Genomic DNA, 19,227 nt, shown 5'->3' with positions numbered 1-19,227 from the left:
GACCAGAAGTGATGACGACAACTACACATTTCTTCGCTGGTCACGTGACCTTTCTTTACTTTATTTTGTATGTTTGCTTGTTAGGACAAAGAGCCAATTGGTCACCCTCCCACTGTTCATGTCAAAGTACCAAAATACTCAACATCAATGCAGTTTCTTATTACACCGGCTTTCCTTATAACCTACACTTCCTGTTAGTATCCTGCAGCTCATACCTGCAACCACCAGGTCCAATCCTGTCCCCAGCAACCCCAACTAGGATATTTGTGAGGATAGGACCGTCCCCCAGAAGGAGCTAGAGACATCCAACCACGGCTAACACACTTTATTAAATTTTTTTAAACAAGCTCTATTTTTATGTACAATTTTGAATTTGTGAAGTTCCCCATTAATACCATACAAAGATTGGGTTTTGGGGGGTCACTCTCTTTCCAGTTCAACAAAAATCACTTTACGTGCATAAAATAAGATGGTACGGAGTAAAATCCAAGCAGATGCTTTGCGAATTAAGTCATTCAGGATGCCCAGTAATCCCACCTCAGGAGTCCGGGGTATCGGCAGGGCAAGTTGGTCTTCAGAGAAATTGAACAGGTCCTTCCAGTAAGAGTCTAGTCCAGGGCGACTCCAAAACATGTGATATAGATCAGCGTTTTCAAAAGTACATCTAGCAAAAGATGCTTTAACTCTCAAGCCCATACGTGCCAGTCTGGCTGGGGTATAGTGCAAATGGTGGATAAACCTAAATTGAACATATTGATCTGCTGTGCTTATAATATCCTGAAAACAGACTTCGGTAGCCTCCTCCCAACCCTCCTCCGTCAATTCGGGTATCAACCTTTGCCACTTTGTGTAGGAATTCTGAAATGGGTCCACCCCTACCCTGGAGAGATGACTATAAAAAGTTGTGACAAGTTTAGTAATATCTGGGTATAACAATAAATCCTCCATTGGAGATTCCTTGAGCTCTATGGTCAGGGAGCCAAACTGAGTCCGGATGGCGTGCCGGAGGAGCAGGTATTTATAAAAGAATTTGTGATCAATTGCATGGCTACCCTTTAAGCTGTCAAAGGATTCAAATACATTCCCCTTAATTATATGAGAAAGATGCGTAATTTTCAGCCTGGTCCACCACTGTGAGTCTGGATACCCATAGAGCTCAGGAAGACTAGGATTATCCCAAAGAGGGGTTTGTGGTGACCTTCCGGTTTTTGAGAGCATTTTTTCCCCCTCTCTCCATGCCAGCAAACCCACATCCACAGGGGAGAACCTAGAACACTTAGAGATAAGTGCCCTATGCAGCACATCATTAGCTGTAGCAAACGGTACATGAAAAGATGACCAAAGAATAGTGGAGGGGGTCTGAGGATCGGAGTGCAGCCATTCATAGACACATGTAAGTTGGGAAGCAATGAAGTAATTGCACAAATTTTGGGTGGGCGAGGCCTCCTTTTTGTTTAGAGGACTGTAAGGATGCCTTGGCTATCCACGGATGGGTATTCGGCCATATAAAGGAGGACAAAATGGATTCAATTTTCAGGAATAACTTCTTGGGGAGATAAACTGGGGCAGCCCTAAAGCAATATAAAGATTTTGGGAGGAAGATCATTTCGAAAATATTTATGCGTCCTATTAAATTAAGAGGGAGCGTATTTGCCCCCCCCCCCCTGTCCGTAGGACTATTTGAAAACCTCCAATCTTCAAACCACTCAATCCTTTAAATACCTGGGTATTCAGATCCATAACAAATTCCCAAAATATGAAGAACTAAACATTACCCCCATCACTAAGCAGATGGTAGACTAACTTCCCACGCTTAGTGATGGGGGGGCAAATAGGAAAGGCTATGGACTTAGCCCACCCGACCCTCAGACCAGTCACTTCCCCAAACTCTTCCACCACCTGCATGAGACCCCTAAAAGAGCTTTCCTTGCCATCTAAGTAGATCAGTGCATCATCTGCATATAAAGATATCTTTTCCTCTAGCACCCCAAACCGGATACCCCCTATCCCCGAGGCCTGCCGCCAGAGCCAATGGCTCAAGGGCGAGAGTGAACCGGAGCGGAGAGAGGGGGCACCCCTGCCTAGTCCCCCTCTGCAATAATAATGGTGAAGAGACATCTCTATTGGTTCGGACCCTTGCTCTTGGGTTTGTATAGAGAAGCAAACCCATTTTGCATACTGTGGACCAAACCCCATGTTTGACATAGTCTCCCACAAGAATGTCTAACGAACCGTGTCAAAAGCCTTTAACACATCTAATGATAAAACCAAACTACTGCTTTTGTCTTTGCATGCCCTATGGATATGTAGATATAATCTTCGTATATTATCAGACATGCTACGCCCAGGCATAAAACTAGCCTGATCTCGTGGTATAAGAGATTGTATAACCTGCTGCAGGCAAAGAGCCAGTATTTTGGCCAAGATTTTTGCATCATTATTCAGGAGTGAAATGGGTCGGTAGGATTCACATAGCAGCTTGTTTTTCCCCTATTTAGGTAGGACCACAATAAGGGCTTCGTTCATTGAATCAGGGAGAATTCCCTGGTCCAAGGATGATAAGTGAGAAGTTTGGGAGCTATCAACTCAGTATATGATACCATGCTGAAGGGATACCATCTAGGCCTGGGGTCTTTGAGGATGGTAGGGAACCTATTGCTGCTTCCACTTCCTCTCTAGTAATCTCTTGCTCTAAGAGGTCCCTCTGAGCGTCATCCAATATGGGGAAGACCATTGAGGAGAAGAAACCCCTAAGGGTGGTCTCCGGGGGGGGGGGGGGGGGGGCGGCGGGGAGCTGGATCGTCATGTAATTTTCTATAATATGATGCGAATTCCCGATTAATAACTAAGGGATCTGTGGTAGTAGAGCCGTCAACTAATTGTATAGCGAAAATTGAGCTGTCTAATTATTCAGTATTGGCAAGAAAGGCAAGCATTCTCCCATTCCCCCCCGTGTTCGTGTATTTTTGCCATCTGATATAGTTGTTGTTTTTTGGTCATGTCCACTAGATGTAGTTGTATTGTCTTATGAACGTTAGAAAATGAAAAAAGGGGGGCCAGAGAAGGGGCTGGGGGGGTAACCAACCCCGGGACTTTTAAGGTATCAAATCAAAAGAACATTTAATTTAATTGAAAAAGTTGGTCAAATTGACTCAATTAACAATTGAAATGAATAAAAAATGATTTTATTTACATTTTACAAAGTCAGTAGTAAAACTTTACTGTTACATTCATGAAGATAATCTTACACGGTACAGCGTGGGAAACCACTCTAGAATTGCCCAACTTTGTCCATAAAGAAAAAGACAGAAATAAGCTGCGATTTTCAACATGTTTTGCTCGATTTGAGCTTCTTTAGGAAATTTAAGCAGCCAATGATCAAAGCTAAAATAGCAGAGATATACAATAAGTAAATAATAATCAGTCAATGAAAATAAATTAAAATACATAATGTTCAATTAACGAATAAATATCCGAGAGAAAATCAATCAAATTGATGCGATTATTAGTGAATGAACAGATGAATTAATTTACAAGTTCAGTACATCAAAATTACATCAGAGTAAGGTCTCACCAGATTCACCAGGACTCCCCGTATCTGTAATGTATTCAAATAGTATAATTGAAAACCATTGAGTTTGGATGGAAGCCTTAATAGCATCATGGCCAGAGAGGGCGTGTCGCCATTTTAGGTCTGCAGAGAGGAACAATGGATAGTAATGATTGAAAATAATTGCAAGGATGGAAGTCTGAGGGGGTTTAGGTTGAGATGATTAGTGGGTGAATGGATAAATGAAAAAATAGGTATTACCTGAAAGGGTTAATTGAATCAATATGGTTCAAGGCATTCATGACATCATCATGTTTGTCAGAGAAAATCCGGAGATTGAAATTTAGGTTAGTTTTACAACTGAAAAAGAGGGAGAAAAAAATCAGTGTAGTGTGTCATGCAGGATCAAAAGGGATCCGGCTTGACCATTTGTAGTAAGGAGATAATAGTTTGGACAAACAGCGGCTTATTTGCATTTAAGCAAACCTACCTCTAAGGTATAAGTGGATCCAGGGATGGAAGTAAGAGATAAGCGAGCGATCCTGTCCCGTCAATTGCCAGAAGGCAATTGACAAGGAGAGGAGATTATGAACCTCTCCAGCTCGGCGGCATCTGACGTCACCGCCGAGCTGCGGGCGTGAAGGGGAAGGGCTTCTCCTGCTGTTTCGGAGCTGAATGTCTTATCGCGCATGCGCGAACAACGTCAACGCGCTGTCGCGGCCATTTTGGCCGCGACGGCACAGCCAAATTCATTCTTTTCTTTTCATTCCTCTTTTTAATTTGTATTGGCCATATTTAAATAGAGTTGACGTGTCTCCTTTCAATAAACAGGTCTGCACGGGCGCCCCGGGGACACTATTGTTCGCCAGCTTTGCTAATCAATCAGATATTTGGCCAATGTGTCCCCTATCTTTGGAATATGGCTCTCTATGCTAAATCGCTGCTGCGTCCCTACCAACTAGTCCTTCTTAAATTCCTGGTTCGAGATTTGCTGTCTCTGACTTACTAGGTTATTTACTTTTGCGTTAGCTGAATACACACACCGTCATGTAATTGACATACATTGATGCTGGGATTTTCCAAAATGGCCGCGATGGCGCTATAATGCGACGCGCGGCATGTTGGCGTTGTCATGAATGCCTTGAACCATATTGATTTAATTAACCCTTTCAGGTAATAATACCTATTTTTTCATTTATCCATTCACCCACTAATCATCTCAACCTAAACCCCCTCAGACTTCCATCCTTGCAATTATTTTCAATCATTACTATCCATTGTTCCTCTCTGCAGACCTAAAATGGCGACACGCCCTCTCTGGTCATGATGCTATTAAGGCTTCCATCCAAACTCAATGGTTTTCAATTATACTATTTGAATACATTACAGATACGGGGAGTCCTGGTGAATCTGGTGAGACCTTACTCTGAGGTAATTTTGATGTACTGAACTTGTAAATGAATTCATCTGTTCATTCACTAATAATCGCATCAATTTGATTGATTTTCTCTCGGATATTAATTATTCGTTAATTGAACATTATGTATTTTACTTTATTTTCATTGACTGATTATTATTTACTTATTGTATATCTCTGCTATTTTAGCTTTGATCATTGGCTGCTTAAATTTCCTGAAGAAGCTCAAATCGAGCGAAACATGTTGAAAATCGCAGCTTATTTCTGTCTTTTTCTTTATGGACAAAGTTGGGTAATTCTAGAGTGGTTTCCCACGCTGTACCGTGTAAGATTATCTTCATCAATGTAACAGTAAAGTTTTACTACTGACTTTGTAAAATGTAAATAAAATCATTTTTTATTCATTTCAATTGTTAATTGAGTCAATTTGACCAACTTTTTCAATTAAATTAAATGTTCTTTTGATTTGATACCTTAAAAGTCCCTGGGTTGGTTACCCCCCAGCCCCTTCTCTGGCCCCCCTTTTTTCATTTTCTGATTACTGGGACGTGGTATCCTTAATGATTAGATCCTTCTCTCTTAATTTCTGAACTCTTATGAACGTTAGTTCCCCTCGAGTCACAGTTGATGGATTTAGCGTGTGTCTGCATCTTGCCTCCTCTAGGGTTTGCTCAAGTGCCGCCTGTTGGGCCCTCCCAGTTAGCCTATAGTGCTTAATATGAGATATATATGACCCACGCAGAACTGCCTTAAAGACATCCCATGCGGGGCCCAGTGATGTTGTGTCAAGGTTGGAGGAACAGTAATTTACCATGTCCACCGGGATAGCCTCTTGTATCTCGGGCGTGGATATCCACAGGGGACTAAGTCTCCACACCTGAAATGAAAGCCTGTGTCCTAAGGTGAGGGTAACCTGTATAAGTGAGTGGTCCGACACAGTTTGTGGAACATATTTAATTGCCCTGATAACTGCCAGTAGGTCTTTGGTGGCAAGTGCGTAATCCAACCTAGAAAGAGAACCATATGTCTTTGACAGGAGAATATTTTTTCATTAGAAAACTTCCAACGCCATATATATATATATCCATATGCCTCACACCATTTACTAAACAGTTTGGACTCAGTTACTTGAGGTTTTAGTCCATCCATAGTGGGTTGCAACACTGAGTTGAAATCCCCGACAATAACCGTAGGACAAACCGGTAAAAGTGATGGTTTAACGCTCAGGTCTGAGAACACTCTGGCCGTGACTGGCGAGGGAACATATACCATGACCAGAATGGACAGGCGTTCTCTGCACAGTAGCATGTAACACCAGATATTGGCCCTTAGGGTCCGAGATCACCCGGTGATATTCAAAGAGGAGTCCCTTACGAATCAAGATGGCCAGCCCACGGCCATAGTTGGAGTATTTGGAGTGAAAATTTTGAGCTACTCTATACTTTTTAAGTGGAAGGATTTTCGAGCCCACAAGGTGGGTCTCTTGTAAGCAAAGAACATGGGGGTTTAACCTTTTAAGTTGTTCAAACACCAATGCACGTTTGAATTTAGAATTCAGCCCGCGTACATTCCACAAGCAAATGGTTACCTCAGCCATGGGTGGGGTTTGGGTTTGTCACACAGCTGAGAAAAAGTGGGTGCAGCCTGTCCAGGAGCTCCAGGACAGCCCCCCCTTGGGCCAGCCAGAGCATCACCAGTGGAACAAAGTGACACACACACATTCATCCATCCACACACCTTACATACCGTTACTAAACTATATACATAGAACATAGAGCTGTCAACAGGCAGCAACCACCCTGCCCCCACGGAAATCGGAGCGGGCTTGTACCCAGAACTAGGGCCATGCATGGGGTGCATGGCCTGATACCCATGTGTTTAACTTCAACAAGTCAATGCCACCGCTGTGTGGCTTAACATCATTCTCCTAGAGCAGCTCCCAAATACTCATCCGAAGAGGAGTGAAAGTTTTCCCACAAGAGAGGTAGTTGTGGTTGATCCCTTTGTAATCGGTAGAAGCGGTGTAAGATTCACGGCACAAAACATAGGTAAGGGGGCAAAAGAAAAAAGGGCCACCATCCATCTGGGCAGGCATCTTTCAGGCAGGTTCACGAGGGGGTTGTGGCAGAGATTCCCACCATGCCATGACATTCTTAGGTGACTGAAAGAAATTAACTTTCTCCTGGTGGACAACGCGTAGTGTAGCTGGGAATAACAGAGTACTGAAGAGCATGTTCCCGCAATTTTTGCTTAACAGACTGGAATTGTGCTCTTTGATTGCGGACGGCCACCGAATAATCTGGGTATAGTGACACTTCAGCGTTGTTGATCTTCAAACTTCCTTTCATTCTGGCAGCACGCAAGATAGTCTCTGTCCCTGTAGTTCAGCAATCTTATGACTATGGTGCGTGGAGGATCCCGATGTGCCCACTCAATCACAAAGCAAGGGGACAGGAGATCATGGCCGAACTCCTGCTCCAGCCAGCTCTCCAAAGAGGCAACCGGGTCAGACTCCTCCACCTGCTCAGGGAGACCAACCAGCCTCAGGTTGTTTCTTCTGAGGTGGTTCTCAAGGTCGTCTACCTTGTCCTCTAGGGTGGCTATTTTCCCGCCCGCAGCATTGAGCTTGGGTAGTAAAGGGTTAACTGTGTCCTCCATGTCACTAATGCGTTTTTCAGTTTCAGTGACCCGTCCTTGCAGTTTTTGAACATCCTGCCTTAGTAATGTAAAGTCCCTTCTTATTTCTGCCACTGTCCCCATTAAAGCAGCATGATTTACCTTAATGGTCTGCAGCACCTCCGCCAGCATAGGCCCCTTTTCATCCTCCACCGCTTCCTCTCCCGCCGAGGTTTGTGACATCCGGATCGGAGGGTCGGGCAGTCCCGGGGAGGATGGCGGAGAGGCGCCCGAGGCATCCCCAAAGAGGTCCAGCGTGGAGGCCAGGAGATGCACATGGCGCTGTGGTGGCAGTGCGGCGGCCATCTTGGCCCAAATGTGTGTTGACATTCACACCGGCGGCTGTCTTCTGCGCTTACCCATCCGCCAATTCCACCATCCGGTGATGCAGGGCCGTCCTCCGGTTCCAGCGGTATCTGTGCAGCGTTATAGGGGAGATCAACCCAGGATTGAGCAGGATTAATGTAGGAGATGTCAGAGCTCCAAGGAAAAAGACGTCCGCTCACATGTCCTCCTAGGCCACGCCCCTTTTGACCAAACATTAGAATAGGGAAGATATGTGGTCTGATTTGAATGCGGAAAATTAAGGTTGCGGCATTTCAGAAACTGATGGCCACCTATTATAAGTACTGTAGTTTACAGCAGTGTTTATCAACCTTTTTTTTAGTCAAGGCACCCTTTTTAGAGCTGTGCACAATCTCAGGGCTTACCAGGAGGTGCATCCAAGTGCACACCCTCACTTGCTCGTTCCTGCGCATCACATTTTTTCAAAAAAGGAACCAACACAATTTTTTAATTCTTGCCATGCTAAAATGCATGGTACTATGGTTAGCAGGCATAAATACATGTGCATGTCCTAGATGCTTGGGGGTGCGATTTAAGAATTATATGCTCCCATGTGGGTCTGCAAAAGACAGTCATGAGCAGTATGTGGTGTTAGTGAAGCATTGTCTTTTATACACCTAACAAGTTGTCATTAGGAGTTCCTTCTTAATTTAACAGTACTAATCAGTGTACCACATGAGCACATACTGTAGCCAGTCTGTGGGAAATAGAATTATTGTTGGCTGGTAGGGGTTCAAATACCTTTTTCTTTTCATACATCAGGGGACACGGAGCCATTGTAGTTACTATGTGGGTTTTAGGTGATGGACACTGGCATGCCCTAAGACCAGAAGTGCACTCCCTCTATAACCCCTCCCACTACTGGAAGTACCTCAGTTTTTTCGCCAGTGTCTAAGGTGTTGGTCACGAGGAAAGATGTGCTGTACTGAGCTCCACTGGAGCAGTCCTTGCTGGGGCTAGCCATGCTAACCGGATCCATTCAAGGTGTCCTTTTTTGGGCCAAATTGAATGGTACCCGGGCCTCATATCGGAAGAAACATGGTTTTTGCCTGCAAATGCTCTTTTTAGAGAGCTGGACCTTGGGATCCAGTACTTTTTGGTAGTGAGGCCATAAAGTTTTTACTGGCAGGGTGCTGTTGCACATCCAGGATTGTGGGTTTCCTCAAGGTTCCCCTGCTCCTGAAGGTTTATTGGAACCCACCGTGAAGGGCTGTAATGCTGTCATGCCTATGTGTCACCACTGGGGGCTGTATTGAGCACTCACCGCCTCATGCTGGAAACAACGCTGTGGTAGGAGCCGAATACTTCCTCCTTAACTTCGGCCAAAGCAGCAAAGCCTCCGGTAAGCCTAAAGGGGGATTTGTCTCCTCGCCTGTTGCCCTCCTATGCTGGAATGCCCCCTCTCGTGGGGGGAAAAGCGCCCGGATCCTTTCAAAAAAAAAAAAAAACTGAAAACGTTTGGCGGCTTTTATAACCCCCCCCCCCTCTGCCTTGCTGACTCTAGGTCCGAGGGCACCTGTAGTCATCCGCTCGCACGGGAAACCCTGTCTTTTTTTTAAAACTGGGGGTGGAGCTGTAGGCAACGTGGGGGGGTGTGGCTAAGGGTATCGGTGTTCTCCGACACCAGGTGTACGCGGAGGCAAGCATTTAAAAGCACACTGTGCTGCTGCTGGCTGTTGAGGGACACGAGAGCAAAGAGGTGAAATTTTTTCAGGTTTGGTGACACAGCAATATTTTGCTGGACTATAGCCCTAGCAGTGTTTGCATTCCTTCTGGTAGTGCTTCTGCTTTGTGCATCAGGCTATGAGTGGAAGGGGGACAAGGAAGTTGTCCCCCTTCCACTCATAGCCTGAGTGTTGTACTTTATCTATGAAAGAGGATTTATATGAAGAAAATGGGGGGGGTCCAGCAATTGATGCTGCAATCACCTCAATGAGCAGAGTTCTGTGGCTGAAATATTGATCAGCCGAAGCACCGTGTAAAAAGCTTAGCCAGTTTGTTCCCCCTTCATGGTGTACAGCTATTTAGAGACAATCTGGATAAGTACATCCAAAGGAACTCTAATGGGAAAAACTCTTTTTTTCCCAGTAAAGAAGAGGTTCAAACATTTCTCCTTTTATCATGCTGCCTCTCCAATGCCAGGGGCATGTGCCTCTAGGAAGTCTTGACGGCCTCAACCGCCAGGTTCTAGGGAAAGTCCCCAAGGGCAGCACCAGGGTCAGATGAGATCTTGGGGCAGAAAGCCTACAAAGCAGAATGCTAAAGCCTTCTCATGAAGGGGCACCCCCACTCGTTCAGGTGAGGGGAAAGGTCCTGCGATTCTCAAGATCTGGCAGGAACAATGTCAAGAGAGATGGATTTCTGCATTTTTTTTTTCTCTAGGTTACGGCTAGAGTTCTGGGAGTTTCCGTCTCTTTTTTTGAGAATGTTCCCAAGGATCCAGAGAAAAAGAAGTCTCTCTGTCCTCAGGATCAGCTGTTATCCCAGTCTGTGATCCCTTGGTGGAACAGTTTTTTTTTTTTTTGGCTCAAACCTTTTAAGGTTCCAGAACCAGATAGAGAGGTAAGACCCATTCTAGATCTCGAAGACCTGAATCGGCACTTGAGCATCCGATCATTTCATAATCCGATCGGTTGTGTCCATCCTGCAAGGAGGGGAGTTTTTTGGCTTTAATAGATATCAAAAATGCATATCTTCATGTGCCAAATTTTCTCGCGCACCAGAAATTTCTGTTTTGAAATATAAATTTATCTTTTCAGTTGTGGCCCTGCCATTCGGTTTAGCCACAGCACCAGGTGTGTTCTGAAACATTCTGTCACCTCCTTTAGCCAGATTAAGGGCTTAAGACATAACGGTCCTAGCCTATTTAGAAGATCTGCTTTTAATAGATCATTCAGTCTCGGGTCTAAAACCAGAGTCTGATCACAGCTGTAACTATCTGAAATCTCTGGGTTGGATACTGAACCTAGGAAGATTCTCCTTAGAGCCATCAAGGAGATTATACTTATTGGGGGCTGGTTATAGATACCATGCAGAAGAAGGTATTCTTACCCCAGACAAGAATCTGTTCCATTGTAGGACTATTTCAACTTATCAAAACAAAGGAAAATTTCCTTCCATTCAGCTGTGCAGGAGATTTTTAGGGGAAATTATGGCCTCCTTCAAGGCTGTCCCTTACGCGCAGTTTTTACTCAAAAACTGCTTCAAAACACCATCCCGTCGGTCTGGAATAAAAAGATTCAGGCCTTTGTTTCCAATACGCTTGGCTCCCTATGTAAGTCAAAGCCTAAATTGGTGGTTGTTATGCAGCAAAAGGGAGAATCTTTATCCTGGAAGGTGTTAACAACAGATGCCAGCCTTCTAGGCTGGGGAGCAGCCCTGGAAGAAGATTCTGTCCAGAGGAGATGGTCCAGGTTAGAGTAACTTGCCTATCAACTTTTTTGGAAGATTCGGGCAGTATGTCTGGTCCTAGAATCTGGGACAGTCAGATTATGGGACTGTCAGAATTCAGTCTGACAAGGCCACGGCGGTGGCTTACATCAATCACCAGGGTGGCACGAGAGGTCGTGTAGCCCAAAAAGAGGTGAATAATGTTCTAGCTTGGACAGAATTTGATTTACTGAGATCATAAGAATGGCAGTAGGAGTCCATTGGACTCTGCCATTATAGCCAGACCTTCTCGCAGAAGGTCTGGTATTTCATCCTACCTTACGGATGAAAAACTTAACAGGTTTGACTGTTGAATCCCACTCTATAAAAGATCGTGGGTGATCTCCTTCGGTAGTGTCTACTTTGATTAATGCCAGGAAGCCGGCTTCCAGAATCATTTACTATAGATTCTGGAAGGCATATGTTTCTTGGATCCAGGGGTTGGCACCCCAGGAAGTATGTCATAGGCAGGATCCCTGATTTCCTGCATATGGGATCCGAAATGAAGCTGGCCTTGAATTCTATCAAAAGCCAGATCCTGGCCTTGTCAGTGTTTTCAATGGCCTCTTGCTTCCCAATCTTGGTGTGCTGCTTATTCAGGGGGTAACACGGATTATTCCCCCTATCAAGGCACCTCTAAGTCCTTGGGATTTAAATTTGGTCTTATCGGCTTTGCTGAATCAGTCGCTTGAACCTTTAAGAGAAATTTCCTTGGTTCTTTTGACAAGAAACATAATCTTTCTGGTTGCCATTTCTTCGACTAGAAGAGTATCGGAACTAGCAGCTCTGTCTTGTAAAAAAACATAGTTGATCATGCATAAGGATGAGGTGTTTTTTTTTTTTTTTTTTTTTTTTGTCCTCATCCTGAATTCCTACCAAAAGTAGTAACATGTTTTTTTCATTTAAACCAAGATATTATTCTTGCTTCTTTCTCCCCAGAACCTTAATCTGGGGAAGAGAAGGCACTACATTCCCTTGATATGTAGTAAGAGCGATCAGATTTTGTGTAAAGGCGACCGCTCAGGTTCGCAAAACACGTTCTTGGTATACACTTGTATTGTTTGGCTACAAAACTGAGGACTCCCAGTAGTGGTAGGGGTTATATAGGGAGTACACACCTTGCCTTTGTAATGACTATGCCTCTGTGTACCCTGATGTACAAGAAAAGGATTTTACAGGTAAGCTATTTTAAAAATCCTGTTTTTTCCTCCAAAGACGTTTTCTACACTTTATCCTATGGAGGAGGAATTCTATAAGAAATGGGGGGTTTCCGGCAATGGATGCTGCAATCTCCTCAGTAAAAATCTCACTTGTTCTGTAGACAATGCACAATTGTTAAAGGATCCAACAGATAAAAAGTTGAAATTTCTTTTTAAGAACATAATTTCTTTGGCGAGTTCAGTAGTGCAGCCGGCTCTTATGGCAATTGGAGTGTCTCAGTCCATAAAGAGATACTTAAGATTATTCCTGATCAGCAGGCCCAGGAAAGGGCCTGGCGTATCAGATGCACTGTGTTTTACAGTAGATGCTATGAAGGATTCTATAATTCATGCCTCACGGCTTATACTAGGACTGGTGCATACACACAGAGTCTTATGGTTGAAAAGTCAGCTGAAACGCTGTGTAATGCTCCGTACACACGACCGGACTTTTCAAGGGACTAGGTCCAACGGTCTTTCCGACTGACTTTCAGCGGAGTTCTGACGGACTTTCCGAATGAACGGACTTGGCCACACACAATCACACCAAAGTCCGACAGATTTGATTTGAGCGTGATGACGTACGACCGGACTAGAATAAGGAACTTCATAGCCAGTAGCCAATAGCTGCCCTAGCGTTGGTTTTTGTCCGTCGGACTAGCATACACACGAATGGATTTCTTGGTCCGGCGAAGTTCCGGTGTAAAAATTTAAAACATGTTCTATTTCTAAAGTCTGCCGGATTTTTGGCAAGCAAAGGTCCAATGGAGCCCACTCACGATCGAATTGTCCGACGGACTCGTTCCGTCAGACCTTTGCTGTCAAAAAGTCCGGTCGTGTGTACGTGGCATAAGAAGCTCTTGGCCAGTTTGCCATTTCATGGTGAACAGTTATTTGGAGACGATTTAGATAGATAAATATATCCAAAGGATTTCTAATGGGAAATTTTCTCTTTTACCAGTAAAAAAGAAGTTTAAGCATTTCTCTTTTAACCACTTGACCACTGGGCACTTCCTAACCCCTTCCTAACCAGACCAATTTTCAGCCTTCAGTGCTCTCACACTTTGAATGACAATTGCTAAGTCATGCAACACTGTACCCATATGAAACGTTTGCCCTTTTTTTCACACAAATATAACTTTATTTTGGTAGTATTTAATCACTGCTGGGTTTTTATTTTTTGCGCTATAAATCAAAAAAGACTGAAAATTTGGTAAAAAAAATAAATAAATTCTTGGTTTCTGTTAGAATGTATTGCAGTGTTGGCAGAGTGTAGCGCTGTGAGCACTACACATCCAGCCCACAGCACTGCTGCCATCCACTCTCTCCCCCTCTCCGCTCACACTGTACCGATCGGTACAGAGAGGGGAGGGAGGAACCGGTGTCCTAACGTGACGCTGCTTTTTTACAAGTGATCGCAACGTCATTTAATGGGGCAATCGTGGTAAATGGTCGCTGTCAGCTGCCGTTTACTGTGATCCGTGTCACAGTTGTTCCCAGGTGCGTGTCCCAGGGGGCGCGTGGGAGCGTACATCCACCCAGAATAAGCCGACCGCGCTGTAGCCGTCTTTCAGCTATGGCCTAGTCGGCATGTAGCTAAACGTGCATCTTCTCCAGTGCCAGGAGCATCTGCCTCTAGGCAGTCTCAACGGCCTCCACAGTCAAGCTCAAGCGGAAGACCTCAGGGGCAGTCCCAGGGCCAAAAACTGACTTTGGGCAGAAACCCTACAAAACAAAATGCTAAAGCCTCCTTATGAAGGGATGCCCCGCTCAAGTGGGGGGAAGGCTTCATGCAATTTTCAAAGATCTGGAAAGAAAAATGTCGAGAGATGGGTGGCTTCCTCATTTTTTCTAGGTTACAAACTAAAGTTCCGAGAATTCCCGTCTCCTCGTTTTCTAAGAAACGTTCCCAGAGATCCAGGGGATAAGTCTCTCTTTCTAGCTCTGAATCATCTTTTATCCCAGAAGGGGTTATCAGAGGTTCCCACATAGGAACAGGGTTCAGGCTTTTATTCAAACCTTTTCACGGTTCCAAAACCGAATGGGGAGGTAGGATCTATTCTAGATCTCCAAGATCTGAACCGGCACTTAAATATCCGGTCCTTTCGCATGGAGTCAGTCCGATCGGTTGTCTCCATTTTGCAAGGAGGGTAGTTTTTGGCATTGATTGATACTAAAGATGCCTATCTCCACGTGCTGATATTTCCCGCTCATCAGACATTTCTACTCTTCAAGGTAGAAAATCGTCATATTCAGTTTGTGGCTCTGCCGTTCAGTCTAGCCACCGCACCACGTGTGTTTACAAAGATCCTGGCATCTCCCTTAGCCAGGTTAAGGGCTCAGGGTATAACTGTCCTAGCCTATCTAGACAATCTGATCTTAGTAGATCAATCAGTCACCGGTCTAAGCTAAAGTTTTATCTCAGCTGTAAGATACCTGGAATTCCTAGGCTGGATTCTCAACCTAGAAAAATCCTCCATAAAACCATCAAGGAGATTACAGTACTTGGGGCTGATCATAGATACCATTCAAAAGAAGGTATTCTTGCCCCAGGCAAGAGTCAGCTCCATAAATGAACTGATTCAACATGTCAAAACAAAGAGAAATCCTTCCATTCGGCTGTGCATAAAATTGTTAGGAAAGAGGCTGTCCCTGATGCACAATTTCATTCAAGACTGCTGCAAAACATCATTCTGTCGTCCTGGATCAAGAAGGTCCAGGCTTTGGACTTTCCAATGCACATATCCCTCAGGGTGCGTCAGAGCCTCAATTGGTGGTTGATATCCAGCAACCTCCAAAAGGGGAAATCCTTTCTACCAGTATCCTGGAAAGTGGTAACAATGAATGCCAGCCTTCTAGGCTGGGGAGAAGTCCTGGAAGAAGCATCTGTCCAGGGGAAGTGGTCCAAGTCAGAAAGGACCTTGCCCATCAACATTCTAGAAATGCGGGAAGTACATCTGGCCCTAGAGTCCTGGACACTACGGAATTGTCCTGTCGGGATTCAATCCGACAATGCCACGGCTGTGGCCTACATCAATCACCAAGGGGACACCAGAAGTCGTGCAGCCCAAAAAGAGGTGAATTATGTTCTAGTTTGGGCAGAAAGGTTAATATTCTGTCTCTCTCATTTTAAAATACACCCATGATAAAAAAACAATAGACCTTTAATTTCTCTGTAAGTGGACAAATGTACAAAATCTGCAGCTGATCATAATTATTTTGCCCACTGTAGGTGGACACTAACATATATGCAACGGAGCATCGATAAGTTTAGCTTTTGTAAGTTAACTTAGATTATTATGATGGTATTAGTAGATTAGGTTTTGTAGGGTACCATAAACTATGATGCACCTTTTTGGGGGGGGGGGGGGCACAAAGCCTAAATTTGGCAATAGGTTTGGTTACATGTGTTTTTTTTTTTTTTTTTTTTTTTTTTTAGGTTTTAATTTGATAGAAATAAGAAAAAAAAATACAAAACAAGGCACTTCATTATCATTTTTCTTAAAGCAAGTTTTACATAATTTGCACAAACCCAGATTATTCTACAATATAATTAACAAAACCTTTTAAATAAAAGGATATTGCATACTTGTGATTTTTATTTAACATAATAAAATGAAGTGAAAGCTTGCTTTTCAATTCTGGAGAGCTTTTTCCCCTTCGATATGACATTGTGACACATATAGGAAAGTTTTCTTTGTGCCTAAATTTTGTAACATCAGGAGCTGATCAAATCGGACTTGCATAGCTGTAACATTTCAGTGGTCGGAGTTCATAAACCATGACATTGAGCTTGCCTTAATGAGCTTTAATGCTTACTAAAATACCAATCCCACCCAGAATATCAAATGTATTTTTTTGGACATGGGGGTTAATGGGGATTATTTAATTTTATTTTATACATGATATATAGTGGCAACCATTTACGCAGCATGTTATGAAGGGAGTCTCAATACAATCAAGGCAAGAGGGGTTTAGGAGGGCATTCTAATGAGAGCCTATAATCTAAAAGAGAGGCAAGTGATAGAAATGGTAATAATTTGGTGGGAATGAGTTGAAGCAGCAAGAAAATTTCAGTTGTTAGGCAGAGGTGGGATAGTCTTTCCTAAAGTGATGAGTTTTCACTAAAGGTAAGACAGAGTAGGAGAGAGCCAAACAGATAGGGGTAGAGAGTTCCAGAGGATAGTGGAGGCTCTGCAGAAGTTCTGGATGTGAGCATGGGAGGAGGTACAAGGGAGCTAGAGATCAAGCATGTGTCAAAACCTCATGAGCTGCTATGCAAAACAGATACCGTATATACTCGAGTATAGGCCGACCCGAGTATAAGCCGAGGCCCCCAATTTACCCCCAAAAAACTGGGAAACCTATTGACTCGTGTATAAGCCGAGGGTGAGATATGCCTGTCCATCCCTGTGTGTGTGTCCATCCATCCATCCATCCCTGTGTGTGTGTCCATCCATCCATCCATCCCTGTGTGTGTGTCCATCCATCCATCCATCCCTGTGTGTGTGTCCATCCATCCATCCATCCCTGTGTGTGTGTCCATCCATCCATCCATCCCTGTGTGTGTGTGAAACACCGTAGTCATACAAGTACTACTCAATGACTTCATCACACTAACTTTACAATGATGTCATCTTGTATCTGGACCTTGTATGCTCCTGCATTTTTCAGCTTTTTTATGAATGTCAGAGTATCTTTTATTATTAGTTCCTCAACTAAACCATGGGATAGACATAAGTGAGGCACTTGCCCTTTAATCCTATAGAGTATTCAATTGAGAACATTTCTGATGGACTCTCCTAATGGCTGCTTTCTCTGCTGTTACTGTAAAATACCTTTCTTTTTTACCATTTAGATCTGAACCACTGAACTGATATTTGAGATATCCCAGCGGAGACAGATACACACATAGAGCTTTTTTCTTGATCTTGTCCAGCCTACCTGTGTCCCCAGCCTCCGTCCGGTCCCGAGCCTCCGTCCGGTCCCGTCCCGAGCCGAGCCTCCGTCCGGTCCCGTCCCGAGCCGAGCCTCCGTCCGGTCCCGTCCCGAGCCGAGCCTCCGTCCGGTCCCGTCCCGTCCCGAGACTCCGTCCGGTCCCGTCCCGTCCCGAGCCGAGCCGAGCCTCCGTCCGGTCCCGTCCCAGGATCACCGCTCTTCGTCGGCGCCCATTCCCCTGTTCAAATGCCGCGCCTCCCTGTCTGTGATAGGCGGAACACAATTTCCCAGCAGTCTGTGTTCCGCCTATCACGGCCATCCTTTCATCCTCGTCCGTAGTACGAGGATGAGACGATGTCCGTGATAGGCGGAACACAGGCTGCTGGGAAATTCAGTGTTCCGCCTATCACAGGCGAAGGCGGAGCCGGAGGCGCGGCTTTTGAATTATAGAATGGCCGCTGTCTGTCTGCTCGACACGCTGATCGAGCAGGCAGACAGCGATGACTCGAGTATAAGCCGAGGGGGGCACTTTCAGCCTCAAAAAAGAGGCTGAAAATCTCGGCTTATACTCGAGTATATACGGTAAATAAAAAGCGGCCAGCACTTCCCACACTTCCTGAATATGTGATACTACAGAAAACAAAAAATCAGCGCTAAGTGAACATAAAGTGCCAATGGATATGATATATGACCCTCCTGACATAGATGGCCAGTATATTAAGTGCTCACTGCAATCTATCAATCCTCAAAGTGCACATGCTCTAAACTCCACATGGATTCCCAATCACCTACATGAATATATGATTATAAATGAATATAAATACAATTGCTAAACCAATATACTTATAAAACAATCAATTGGTGATAAATGGTCCAATCTATAGTGATTGAGAATAAAAATGATAGATGCTGTAAACCAGAAATCTAAACTCTAATCCTCCTCTTTGCATATTAAAAATCACTCCTTGTGTGAACCTCCACCGGTTATGCCCTTACCTGAAGGCTTAATAAAAACACTTGTGGCAGTAGTCAATCCTTTAAGGCAGTGGTCATCAACCCTGTCCTCAGGGCCCACTAACAGGCCAGGTTTATGTATTACCTTGGGGAGATGCAGAATAGAATACTGCAATCACTGAGCAGCAAATTATATATTTCAGTTATCTTGCAAACCTGGCCTGTTAGTGGTTCCTGAGGACAGAGTTGATGACCACTGCTCTAAGGTACTCTTCCTACTGTTTCTCCTTCCTTTACTGAGTGATTTAGGCAGCCGATTTCAACTTGTAATGCTCCTGATAGTTACTAGAGCCCTCCTCTCACATCACCCATAATGCAAAGTAAAAACTGGCAAGAGTGTTTTATCCTTTTAAAAATGTAGTAAACGATCATGCGTCATATATACACTTACATTTTTCAGATTAAAGCCAGCCTTTATGCAAACAATCTGTGTGTGAAGATGGCGGTTCCACCTGGGAGCTGGCACAATAGCTCGGGTCAGTAGTGTTCCCTCCATCCAAATCACTAATGCCGCATATAAACTATCAGACTATCTGTCTGTGTGTGGGTTCCGGCGGACTTTTTCTTTCCAAAAGTCTGGCGGACTTAGAAACAAGTTTTGACTCAAAATTGTCCGCCGTCTGTGCGCTAGTCCGCTGGACTTTTGAAATGAACGGACT

At 44.3% G+C, this 19,227-nt stretch overlaps 1 protein-coding gene across 3 annotated transcripts in view; it reads left to right on the top strand.

Annotated features, from left to right (window-relative positions):
• The window catches only part of FIRRM (FIGNL1 interacting regulator of recombination and mitosis), a 387,122-nt gene that overhangs the window by 189,727 nt on the left and 178,168 nt on the right, over positions 1–19,227 (top strand). The window lies entirely within an intron of this gene.

Source organism: Lithobates pipiens, unplaced genomic scaffold, assembly GCF_037356315.1.
Source record: "Lithobates pipiens isolate NorthernLeopardFrog02 unplaced genomic scaffold, aLitPip1_a1.2 Scaffold_23, whole genome shotgun sequence".
NCBI classification, from domain to species: domain Eukaryota; kingdom Metazoa; phylum Chordata; class Amphibia; order Anura; family Ranidae; genus Lithobates; species Lithobates pipiens.
The sequence above is the reverse complement of the archived record's forward strand: the minus strand, read 5'-3'. Positions and strand labels throughout refer to the sequence as shown.